Source organism: Staurois parvus, unplaced genomic scaffold (assembly GCF_062004578.1).
Source record: "Staurois parvus isolate SC_StPar_1 unplaced genomic scaffold, SC_StPar_1.0 ptg000610l, whole genome shotgun sequence".
Taxonomy (NCBI): domain Eukaryota; kingdom Metazoa; phylum Chordata; class Amphibia; order Anura; family Ranidae; genus Staurois; species Staurois parvus.
The window spans coordinates 594,666-608,583 of NW_028318406.1; positions in this window are offsets into that span (position 1 = coordinate 594,666).

The following is a 13,918-nucleotide window of genomic DNA, read 5'->3' on the forward strand; positions in this document are numbered from 1 at the left end:
TAAACTGATAAGAGGCATGAAGGAGCTCAGCTATGAGGAAAGATTAGAGGAACTGAATTTATTCTCTCTTGAGAAGAGGAGATTAAGGGGGGATATGATCAACATGTATAAATATATCAGTGCAGGGGTGGACTGACCATTTGGAAACTCCCGGGGTCAGTATGGGGCCTCATGAGATGCCCCTGGTACCTTTTTCATAGGCTTTTTTGAGTTTGGGCAAGGACACAGGGGCCCCATGATCCCCTATTGCCCGGGGGCCCCATGAATTGTCAGTCCACCCCTGATCAACATGTATAAATACTTAAGTGGTTCATATAGTGAACTCGGTGTAGAGTTATTCACCCTGAGGTCATCACAGAGGACAAGGGGGCACTCTTTACGTCTGGAGGAAAAGAAATTTAATCTCCAAACACGGAAAGGTTTCTTCACAGTGAGAGCTGTGAAGATGTGGAATAGACTCCCCCAGGAGTTGGTTCTGGCCAGCTCAGTGGATTGCTTTAAAAAAATGCTTGGATTCTTACTTGGATACAGAGAATATAACTGGATACTAACAATTATAGGTAAAGTTGATCCAGGAAACATCCGATTGCCTCTCGGAGGATCAGGAAGGAATTTTTTTCCCTGCAGGAGCAAATTGGACCATGTTTTGCTGGGTTTTTTGCCTTTCTCTGGATCAACTGTGGGTATAGGATTATAACTTTTTTTTCTTAATGATTGAACTGGATGGAATTTTGTCTTTTTTCAGCCACACTAACTATGCAACTATGTAAAAATGTCCAGTGTGCATGAGGACTAATTTCTAACACAAAATGAGTGAACAAAACCATAAAATATGTTTCATGTGGATGCTTTAAAAGCAAAAAAAAAAATGAAATATATATATATATATGGCAAGCAGTGAATTATTATTACAAAAAGGTTAATCCGTAATTAAGACTTTAAAAAAAAACTTTTTTTGTGTTACTTTCAGGTTTGCTTCAATAACTTCAATGTATGTAAAGGAGTGTGACCTTGTAATTGCTTTTACTAGGTGTAACTAAGTTGTAGTCTTTTTGTCTCCATTTGACTATGCGCTGACTCTGTTACAACCTACAAGCACTTGCAGTGATCAGTGCTGAAAGGCCCCTTGATAGCAACATTGTCGGCTGCAGGCGTGCACCTGGCAGAGAGCACTTTGGTAAATAGGGGTTGAGGTCTTTTTCCTTTGTAGCAATCCGATAGTAACATTACAATGGGACAGTTTTAGATGCTAAAATAGATCTAGCATAATATTTTTTTTCATGTTAGATGCATACGCAATATGTGAGAATAACATTTAAAGATAAGTATCACCTTAAACAGAAATCACGGCAATCCTTTTGACAGTACATACTACGTATTTGCATTTCTTTCCAGAATGCTAAAACCCTCTGTTTCTTTAATCCAGGGTTAGCATATTTTTCCTGTTTTCACCTCCTGACCTGCTACTAAAGTTACAATGTACAGTTTGAGTGATTCCGGAGGTAATGGAGACTGGGGCAATGCTTCCTCCTGCCTACAGCAGACTGATAAGTAATATGTCTGGAGCTTAAAGTGTAAATTCACCCACCCATGTGTTTTCCATTTTAATTCTCTTTCACTTGTTTCAGTGGGATGTCCACACAAAGATATGTAATCACTCAGCAATTCCAGCTTTGTTGTCCTACGATCTTCAGCAGCCACATGCCTGGTCCAGTGCTGCTATCTTATTTCCTTATGTCATCCGGAGCCTGCTGTCCCTCCTGGGTTCATGCAGCAGCTAGGTCCATCCTTCAGTGCTGTATGATGCCTCCTGGAGTATGTGATGTGAATATCCCAGGCCCCAGGAGCAGGCCACATCCTCTTGACAAGGGTAGAATATATGCCTTCCAACCTAACCAAGCCTGCTAGGCCAACCCTCCACCATCCCAGCTATACAAAATACACAAACCAAGTTTTTGGAGTCAAAATGGCCATAGCAGCCTTTTATTAACCAATAAATAATTTCAACATAAATAACATAACATTCCAAATTATAAACAGAGGAAAACGTGGTGGTCATTTGAGGGCCAAAAACCCAACTTCACTTTTGCAGAAAACATTCCTTCAACTAATCCTACTTATCCCCAGCCGCAACACACTGGCTCGGGGATAACCCTACTTATCCGCAGTGACCACCATTTTACCTATTCCAAGTTAACCCCTTGTTAACCGGAATGTACTGACATCCCCATACCACTGATGGGTCCCGAATCTGTCTCCATACAGAATTCTTTCCTCCCCCAAAGACAATCCAAACCAGCATGAATTTCTTCCAAACTTCCCCCACTGGACTTCCTGAGGACAGATTTTTCCTCTCTGGGAGACCCTCCCCAACATCCCCCATTCAATAAGGTAAGCATTAATCCCCAAAACTTCCTCACCATAATTTAACCCTTTGTTGTCCCTCTATTCCCCTAGTCATGTCAACCCTGCGCTTACTTTTCTTTTGCTACAGGCCTACCTTTCTGACTGCAAAACAAATATATGCTGGGCAGATCAAGTGGGCCCTAATACCCAACTGCTACACATGTGTCCACAGTGGCCCGAGGTTGTGTGCTAAAAGTGCGCTCACTGCATGCTCCCTCCACACTGACAGAGGAATATAACTTCTGATCAGGAGACATGAGGATGGGATCCTGATCATGTGAACACTGTGAGTGCCAAGCTAAGCTGCCTCCCAGCTATAAAGGGGTTAACAAGTGACCCTGTAGTCAAAGGGATATTTACAGCTAGATTGGTGCCTATATTTAAAAAAGGATCAAAGTCTTTACAAAGTAACTACAGACCTGTAAGTTTAACTTCTATAGTTGGGAAGATACCAGAGAGTTTAATAAAAGACCACATAGATGAGTTCTTGCTGGAAAAAAATATTTTAAGAAACAGCATGGATTCATGAAAGACAGAAGTTGTCAAACAAATCTGATTTCTTTTTATGAGGGGGTGTGCAAAACCTTGGACAGAGAGGTGGCGGAGGACGTGGTATACTTGGACAGAGGGGTGGTGGTGGACATGGTATACTTGGATTTTGCAAAAGCATTTGACACAGTTCCCCACACACGGCTAATGTGTAAGGTAAAATCTACGGGCTTGGAAAAATCTGTATGTAAATGGATAGAAAACTGGCTAAAAGATCGTATTCAAAGAGTAGTGGTTAATGATTCATACTCTGAATGGTCTAGGGTAGTCAGTGGTGTACCCCAAGGTTCAGTGTTGGGACCCTTACTTTTTAATATATTTATAAACAATATAGGGTCTGGGATTAAAAATCCCATTTCAGTCTCTGCAGATGACACCAAGCTGTGCAGTGGAATAATGTCCTTACAAGATGTCTCCAATTTACAAGCCAACCTCAATGCTCTGTGTAATTGGGCAACTATGTGGCAAATGAGGTTTAATGTTGAAAAATGTAAGGTTCTGCACTTGGGGGCTAAGAATATGCATGCATCATACATACTAGGGGGGGTACAACTGGGGGAATCAATGGTGGAGAAGGATCTGGGGGTTCTGGTAGATCAAATATGTAATAATAGCACACAATGCCAAGCTGCAGTTTCTATAGCTAGTAAAATACTTTCTTGTATTAACCGTTTCACTGCTAGGTCCGTACGGTGTACAAACCTACAGCACTGCTTCCAGCAGGCCAGGTCCGTATGCCGTACAGACTTACATTCCTCCTCTGCTATATGCTCATGGTCACTTCAGTAACCATGAACTTATAGCAGAAATGTTCAGAAATGACTCTGCTGAACAAAACAATAGCTCTGATTTGCAGCTAACGATCAGTTGATCAGAGCTATTCACCTAAAATGACCCCCGCCACCACTGCTGATACCAACGCCGCTGCCACTCCACCTGTCACCCTCTGCCTCTTCCCCTCCTGCACTCCCCTGGCTGACCCATTTACTGCCTTTAGCACCAATCCCCCCAGAATTCTCCCCCCCCCCCCAGCATCAGCCTGATCACGTGTTTACCAGTCCCTTTTCTTTGCTGAATGAACAAAGTGATCAGTAGTGATCACTATGTTCATTCATCCCTGGCACATTGTAATCTGTATTTAATATGTGTCAGCTTGTGAATGAATAGGATGGAGACTCTATACAGACTCCTACCCCATTCAGTTCCTTTCTCTGTATCTAAAAAGAGACATTAGGGACTTTTTTCACACCGTGGTGTATTGTTGCTCTTGGCACTTTTTGGAGAATAAGGGACTCTATTTTTATTCAACGTATGCAATTCACTATTGTTTAAAATTTACTAGCGCTTTTGTTTTTTTTACATTAGGGACTGTTTAGACCCCTGATGTCTCTCCAAAGCCCCCTCCCCCCACAAAAATATAAAAAGAAAAATTACAAAAATTGTAAAAATAGAAAACACCAATCTTGCTGTTTTGGAATGCTTTTAAGTGTAAGGAGGGATCAGGGGTATTATAGATCACAGATCTCTCCCTAAAGACTACCTGTCACATGCGTATTGCTGTCACAAGGCTGTTACATTCCTTGTGACAGCAAAAACAGTGATTAAAAAATAAATAAATAAAGCGCCCCCATCCTCTTGTGCTCGTGCTCAAAGGTGAATGTGTACATCTGGTAACAGTTATCAACCCACACATGTGAGGTATCACCGCAAACGTCAGATCATGGGCAGTAATTCTAGAACCAGACCTCCTCTGTAAATCTAAAGTGGTAACCTGTAACGGCTTTTAAAGCATCGGCTATGGATAGTAAAATTTATGTTGTTTGGCACCATTGCACAGGCATGCGCAATTTTAAAGCGTGTTATGTTTAGTATCTATATACTCAGTGTCAAAAACAAATAAAGAACCACCTGCGCTACCCTCAATATGCTAATGGCCTAGGGTTGGGTTGCTGCTATCACCTAACTATACACCTGGATAGAGTACTGGTACAACAAACAAAGTGGTGCTGCATTCCCACACTATGCTTATATATACTGCATACTCCAAAATAGGATTGATAGTGATCCCCTTATATAATCTACTGTGTAAGATGATGAAAAATAAATGCTTAATAATACCGTGCAATCATATACAAAAATACACCATAAATGATAAATGATCAATAAATGTGAAAAAATGGAAATAAAATAGTGAAAAAAAAAAAAAACACACACAATACACAAACACATTTGTGTCCCTATACAGGGTGAAATAACAAATATCACTGAACCACACGTGATAAACACTTGGCATAAATGGATGCCCAAAAAGTGCAGTGAAACGATGACTGACAAATGGCACTAGTCAAGTCTTTTTAAACTGAACAATAAGACGGTCAGGATAAATTACCTGACTAAAGACAATATTAAAGGACTATAAAAAATCCTTCCACATAAACGTGCAACCAACACGTGACAAGTGCCCACATATAAAAGTGTGTATATATATATATGTATACAGTTGTGTTCAAAATAATAGCAGTCAGACATCACTAACCTGATCAATCACTGTTTTTGGTAGAAATTATATTGATAGGCAGCAGTGATAGGCGGCACTGATAAGCAGCACTAATGAGGTGGCATGGATAAGCGGCACTGATAGGCAGCACTAATGAGGTGTCACGGATAGGCAGCACTGATAGGTGGCACTGATAGACAGCACTGATAGATGGCACTGACTGGCATCACTGGCATTAACTCAGTACAGGTTAAGCTTTATATTTAGCAGGAATTTTGTAAAATTTGCTGTATTTTTTTCTGCCAATAATGATTTTAGTGTATTTTCAGCGAAAATATTGCTTTGATAAATATTTGCGCAAATATCATTGGGCCTTAAACATCAGTAGCACCTTCTTTTTATTGTGCTTTTAGAAAATATATGGTTTGGAGGGTCTTTTACAAACTCTGAAAGCTGTAAAGGAAAAATGAATAAGCAATGAAAAATTTGCAGAAATGGTCCGGCCAGCTGAGTTGAAAAGTTGAGCACAGGGCCTGGAAGCAAAAGGGTTAAGAGAGGTATAGACAATATCGAAGAACTAGAGAAAGTGCACAGAAGAGTAACTAAATTCATAAGAGGCATGTAGGAGCTCAGCTATGAGGAAAAATTAGAGGAACTTAATTTATTCTATCTTGAGAAAAGGAGATTAGGGTTGGATATGATCAACATGTATAAATACATCAGGGGTTCACATAGTGAACTCGGTGTAGAGTTTTTTCACGTTCAGCTTATTACAGAGGACAAGGGGGCTCTCTTTACATCTGGAGGAAAAGAGATTTAACCTTCACATATGGAAGGGCTTCTTCAAAGCAAGGGCTGTAAAAATGTGGAATAGACTCCCTCAAGAACTAGCTCTGGCCAGCTCACTAAAGCAATTTTCTAATTGTTCTTTTTTGTTTTTCCATTGGCTTAGCTAGATGGATTTTTTTACTGAATGCACCTTTGCCACAACATAATGGTAATACTGGTTCACTTTATTTCCTGAAAACCTTTTACCTTTTCATGCATTTTAAAAATAACCAATTACCACTTGCCGTTCACATTACATAAATGTAAGGACACTTGTGATTGGCTGACAGTTGGGGCAAAACACACAAGCTCCCGCCCCAATTCCCAGATAAGACATGGACCCACCTGCTGGTAGTTGTTAACCTTTGCCATATTGTGCCCAGCTCCTTGCCAGAGACCTTCCCATGACATCCCCGGCCATTAGCGTTTATATTCAGAAGAAAAGAACGTTCCTTTTAATTATGTTCTTTAACCACTTGGTAACCACGCTTTAGCCGAATGACGGCTACAGCATGGTTATCCAGTTGTGGGAGGGCGTCATATGTCAATCACCCCGGCTTTTTACCCAGTGATCAGCTGTGTCCAATGAGCCATCAGTAAGTGCTGCCAGTCAGGGCTGTCAGTCAGTGCCATCAGTCAGCACCACCTGTCAGTGCCGCCCATCAGTTCCACCTATCAGTGGCCATCAGTGCAGCCTATCAGTGCAGCCTCATCAAAGCACATCAGTGAAGGAGAAAAATTACTTGAGTAAAATGTAGCAATAGTGAGCGCTCTCCGATAGCAGCTGATACACTCAGGTAACCACATAAAACCTTCAGTATAAAATAAGTAATAATAAAGTGCTATGTCCCATAGTGTTTTTATCTCGGTTGTACTATAATATGGGGGACATTTTTGACCTAAGGTCATCCAGAACAGTCATCCCAGGTGACATTTACACAATAGACAATGATACTAATGACCTAAAGGGTCTATTTTTAAATCTTAAAAACCTCACCGCAACCAAGATAAAAACACTATGGGACATCTCGTTCTTAGAAAAATATGTTAAAGAACAGATGATCCCTAGATCTCTGAGATGGGACGTCCCCCCTGATTCTGATGACATAAATAGCGATACAGAATGGTACAAATTTTTTTATAACGCCGGGGTGGAGCTTCTTAAGTTCCTATTATAAGGAAGAAAAAGAAACTTATGCACCTGGATAAGGAAATTAACCTGGTCAGAGACAAATTAACACCTTGTAAGGGGAAAGAAGACTATAATAAAGAGTCAGATAAACTGAAACAACATATGGAAAGTGTTGAGAGGGAACAAAAGTTTAAAAAGAGGAAAACGTACAATAGAGACATAAAGGACTATCAGGAACAGGAGGTTTTTAGATGGCAAAAATCAGCAGAACCTCCCATGGCTCCTCAGATACTAACCCCAGTACCTCCTAACCGCAAAAGCGATTTCCATCCCTCTTATAACCATTTCCATAACCCTAATGGCCATTACAGGACACCCAATAGACCCAACAAGAACATGGGAAACAAACACAAGTTTGGAATTCCTGTCTCTAATAGATTTGAACCACTATGCGACTTCTCGGATGATAATATTGGTTCGAGAGACTACCGTTGGCACCCGGGTAGAAATACCATGAACCACAACAGAAATCTGGAACCAGGTTATCAGAATAATAAACCCTATTATCATAATACATACACCGAATCCCCATCATACCAACCTTCTCGTACCCAATATCAACCTTCCCCCAGTTTAAGACGAAGGGTACCACAACCACACTACGGACAGCAAAGGAGAGGACCACTGAATGGACCTCAACGCCCAAACCAGGGACCACCTCCCTCTACCCCAAGAAACAATACACAGTACAACTATAATGTTCATACACAACAGCATTTTTTTAGGGGAAGGAGGAGGCCGGAAGAGAAGCAATACTATAGAGAAAAGAGAGGCGGGAGACGATGCAATGGACATAACAAAGAAACGGAGAACATAGCAGGCAAGGGGATTTTCAACTTAAGTAACACCAAATTTACTAAGGAGGAATTAAAATTGTTAGATAAGGGCCTGAAATACACCCCAGCTACCAAACTCAACAAATTCCAGGCATACATAGATGTGCATAAATTCACTAGACAATTGTCACTTGAAAGACATTTCATGAATAATCTTATACCGTTAAATACTACTGCTAGTCAATTTGTTCATTCTAGGCTCCGAAATGCGTCCACTTATAACCCCCCTCCGCAATCACACTGTTACATTAACCTTTTTAAAGAAAAGATTCTGAAAGATCTGGCAACTATCCCTGTCAGAAGACCCTATGACAGTACTGTCAAGGTCCTACCTTTTCTCAGAGATTGTGTTGCTCCATGTGCTGGCATCCATCTTAAGTTCCTGCAAAGCATGGTGGGAGCCTTTATGCTTTTAGGCCTCTGTGGCTCCTCCTCCAGAAGGGTGTGGCTGATCACATTTAAGCCTGCTGTCTGCAGTTGCTCTTTGCATTCGTGTCCTGTATGTTCCTTTGCAGCAAGCTCTTGTTCTGTTCTCGTTGCTCTCCTGGTAACCGACTCGGCTTGGACAAGACTATTCTCTGCTTTATCCCATTACCTGACCTCCCGTTGCTGAACCCAGCCCGTGACCTGAGTATTCTTGTTTACCGTCTTGTACTGTTTGCTCTGTAGTTATCGACCCGTCCTGTCCGACCACGCTATACGTTTTCCATCTGGCTCCCACCAGCTGTACGCCATTGGCGGCAGTCGTTACCGCAGCTGGGGTTACTCGGGGGCCGCGACCTGGTCTCAGGCTGCGTCAAGTCCATCCCCACCATCAGGGGCCCTGGAGAAGGGCAGCCTGGGGCTTAGACTCCGTGCCCTGAGGGACTCTGGCCTGTGAGTGGCGGCTGTTGTCAGTCGCTGCGTGACCCTACCATTAGGCCTGCCTGCCCATTCCACCGCTCCTGCCCTGACAAGTACGAGTACTAATATAGCCATGAGATCTCTACTAGAGAAAAAAGACCTAGTCATCAGGCCTGCCGACAAAAGTGGGGGATTGGTAATTCTAAACAAAAGAGATTATGTCTCAGAAGTTTATAATATTTTACCCTTTGGCGCTATATAAACTCGATAAATAAATAAATAAATAAATAAATGACAGAACCACTTACTCCATTCTCCCTAAAGACCCCGTTACAGCTTTTAAACGTTCCCTGAAACAAATTATCAAAGGGGGTTTTGAAAATAAGATTTTAAATAAGAAGGAAAAAGCTTTTTTATGCCCAATGGCACCAAGACTACCCGTGTTTTATATCTTACCAAAAATTCACAAAGACCCGTTGCACCCACCAGGGAGACCGATTGTAAGCGGAATAGGGTCTCTATCTTGTAAAATTGGAGAATATATAGATTATTACCTCCAGCCACTGGTCACCCAAACACCCTCCTATCTTCGGGATACAAAACAAGTTTTGAATATAATTAAAGATATCAGTATTTCACAAAATTCCTATTTGGTTACAGCAGACGTAGCATCCCTTATTAGCCATAAAGACGGGATGGAAGCTACAGACTTCTTTCTCACGCACTTCAGCACTTTACCTTTGATACAAAAAGAATTTATTCTAAACTTACTGGCGTTTGCAATGGAAAAAAACTACTTTTGGTTTAATAAGGAGTATTATTTACAGATTAAGGGGGTGGCCATGGGAGCTAAGTTTCCACCCAGCTTGGCTAACCTATTCATGGCCTATTGGGAAGAAGACCTGATTTATGCGAGGGAGTGGCCAGAATTATCATTATACAAAATATATATAGACGACATTTTCCTAATATGGAACTGGGATGAGCAGTCCTTGTGCAACTTCTTTGGTACCTTGAATAATAATGATCGTAATATCAGTTTGACATATACCTTTAGCAAAACAGAGATCAACTTTCTAGACCTTACCCTGATGAACTCCAATGGAAGGATTACCACGAAATCATTTTTTAAATTAACAGATCGAAATAGCTACATCCCCACGGATAGCTGCGACCATCCTCTGTGGCTAGCTAATATCCCGAAGGGACAGTTCACCAGGCTTCGTAGAAACTGTATGGATATCAATGATTACCATCTACAGCTAAGATTTTGAAAAAAAGATTTATTGAAAAAGGATACAGTGAGGTAACTTTGGATAGCACTTTGAATGATGTGGCGGGTCTGGATAGGGACCTAATGCTAATGGATAATGGGAAAAAACATCATCCCATGTCTGCCCAATTATCACTACATACTCCATACAACGCAGAACTATAAGTGGTATTATCAAGAAAAATTGGGATATTCTCAAAACAGACCCAGTACTCACTAATATCCTGCCTGACAAACCGGAGATCATATTCCGGAAGGCGACGGCCATAAGACATCACCTGGCGCCCAATATCGTAGATCCACCTAAAATGGTGTCATTATTCTCTAATTTAAGTGGCTTCCAACCTTGCAATAGGTGTATGATCTGTACATGTAACACAAGCAGGAAAAGGAAAGTAGAATCCTTTACCTCAAACAGTACGGGTAAATCTTATAAGATCAAAAACTTTATCTCCTGCAATAGCAGGTACGTTGTTTACATGCTTACGTGCCCATGTAATAAACAATATGTCGGCAGGACAACAAGGAGACTGAGAGATCGTCTCCGCGAACATGTTTACAATGTTAAACGGGGGTTTAAGGAGCATTTTCTATCTAAGCACTTCAGACTTCATCACAATAGGGACCCCATGTTACTTAGATTTGTAGGGATTGATATAGTGACCCCGCATTGGAGAGGGACCCACAAGAAACGAGCAGTCTCCCAACTGGAGACCAAGTGGGTTTATGAACTGGGCACTTTATATCCCATGGGTCACAATATAGAGGTTGATCGCAATTGTTTTATTGACAGTAGTTAAGTTTTACCCTGTTATTATGCTTACATTCTTTTATAGTTCCTATTCTGATCTTATTCATAGGTATTTTTATGCATTTTTATGACTTTTTACTATGATTTTATATTTTCATATGTATGCTATTCTACTATATTTTATGTGGTTCATATGAAATATTTTATGATTTATGGGTGTTTTATTTGTTCCTGATAAGGACTATACTTACTGTTTATAATTTTATGTTTTATCTGCTATATTCATGTCTATTCTGGTCCAGCTGGATAAGATAGAACCATTATTACGATTATCTTTATTATATTATTATTTTATTATTGTGATTTTTAGTTGATTTAATATCCTTTAGTGTTTTTGAGATTGGCGTCTATTTTACATGGGTCTTTTACTCCTGTTTGAATAAGCAGGTTCTATTATTTTATATATTTTTTTATAGTATTTATTTACCTATAACCAAAAGCACCCATACAACGGAGTACAACTTAATTTGAAGATACTAGCCCTGAACCATCATGCACCAAGAATAATTACCACTTATTTATATAAAAAATCCATACTCAGTGCATAAATGTCAATATAGTACTATTATTTAATCATTCTTTCATTGGTAGCTGATCCCTGGACAGGTAGCATTAATCTCCTTACAGCTGGGTACATTTACGTATGTCAAGATCCACGGTCACCGGCAAAATGGCGCCAATGCGCGCGCACATGCGCAGTACCAAATCTCCGACAAAATGGCAGCGGCGCGAAAATACAAGCGCCCTGGCTTATTTAAACACAGGCAATGCATACAGAGCAGTGTTGACATTCCTCTGAAGACGTGCAGATGCAGGAAAGGCCTAAGGCGGGTGTCGGCAACCCGCGGCTCCAGAGCCGCATGCAGCTCTTTTTCACCTTTGCTGCGGCTCCGGAGCACACTGCCCACCAGGTGACAGGCAATAGGGTTTCAGCGTGGCAAACATTGGCTGACAGCCAATGTAGGCGGGGCAGAGTGACGAACTCCTCTCCTCTCACAGTCCGCCCTGAAGACCGGAACGGCGCGGGAACACGGCGAGAGGAACGCGCGGAGCAAAGGTAAGTGAATTGACACAATATGGGGAATGAATTACTATAGGGGGGATGAATTACTATAGGGGGGATGAATTGCTATATGGGGGATGAATTACTATATGGGGGATGAATTACTATAGGGGGGATGAATTACTATATGGGGGATGAATTACTAGGGGGATGAATTACTATATGGGGGATGAATTACTATGGGGGATGAATTACTATATGGGGGATGAATTACTATGGGGGATGAATTACTATGGGGGATTAATTACTATGGGGGATGAATTACTATATGGGGGATGAATTACTATGGGGGATGAATTACTATATGGGGGATGAATTACTATATGGGGGATGAATTACTATATGGGGGATGAATTACTATGGGGGATGAATTACTATATGGGGGATGAATTACTATATGGGGGATGAATTACTATGGGGGATGAATTACTATATGGGGGATGAATTACTATGGGGGGGATGAATTACTATGGGGGATGAATTACTATATGGGGGATGAATTACTATGGAGGATGAATTACTATATGGGGGATGAATTACTATATGGGGGATGAATTACTATATGGGGGATGAATTACTATGGGGGATGAATTACTATATGGGGGATGAATTACTATGGGGGATGAATTACTATATGGGGGATGAATTACTATGGGGGATGAATTACTATGGGGGATGAATTACTATATGGGGGATGTATTTTCAGTTTTAAAAATGTGGCTCTCAAAATAAAAAGTATGCATTTGGAGTGCTGTCGATCTTCGGCTCCACATATGTATGTGAGCAGGTCTTCTCCAACATGAACTATATTAAAAACAAACATCGATCACGCCTCACAGATGACAGCTTGCAAGCCTGTGTGAAAATGAAGGTGACGTCTTACAGCCCTGATGTGCAGACACTGTGCACTGAGGTTCAGGAGAAAAAATCCCATTAACCAGATAAATTAAATATTTTAATTAGCTATTAATGTGCAAAAATATATTTTACATTGTTAAGTGAAAAAGTTCTTTTTTTCTTCAGATTGACAGCTAACTGCACGATCCTGTATATAGCATTAAGGTAAGAAACAATATATGCAGTGTCGGATTTGTTTTAAATGTTGCAATGGTTTTGCGGCTCCCAGTCTTTTTTTTCCCTTCGAAAACGGGTCCAAGTGGCTCTTTATGTCTTAAAAGTTGCAGACCCCTGGCCTAAGGAGTCAACACGCTGTGATTTTAAACCGCTGGAGCCATACACTGGTCCGGTGGCTACTCATTACTGGTCAGTGTACCTTTTTATTACTTTTTATTGTGAAAGTTGCTGCATTAATAAATTCAATTTCCTGGCAATATTACGCTATGAGCACTTTTCTTATGACTCCTATACGGAGCCTTTAAGTATGCAAAACCTGGGATGTTCTTCAATATCCAGAGAGGGGGAATTCCTGTAATCAGGTGGCTGACCCAGCTGATCCCTAAGGAAACCTCTGGAGCAGACATCACCCACTTACTGCAGAGCTGCCCAATTGGAGACGGATGTCCCAGATGCATACCTTACTACTCTGATTAATCAATGCGCATAATCTATGCGCTTCCGTTATGCGCATAATTTTATCATTTGCATGGAGCACCACATAAA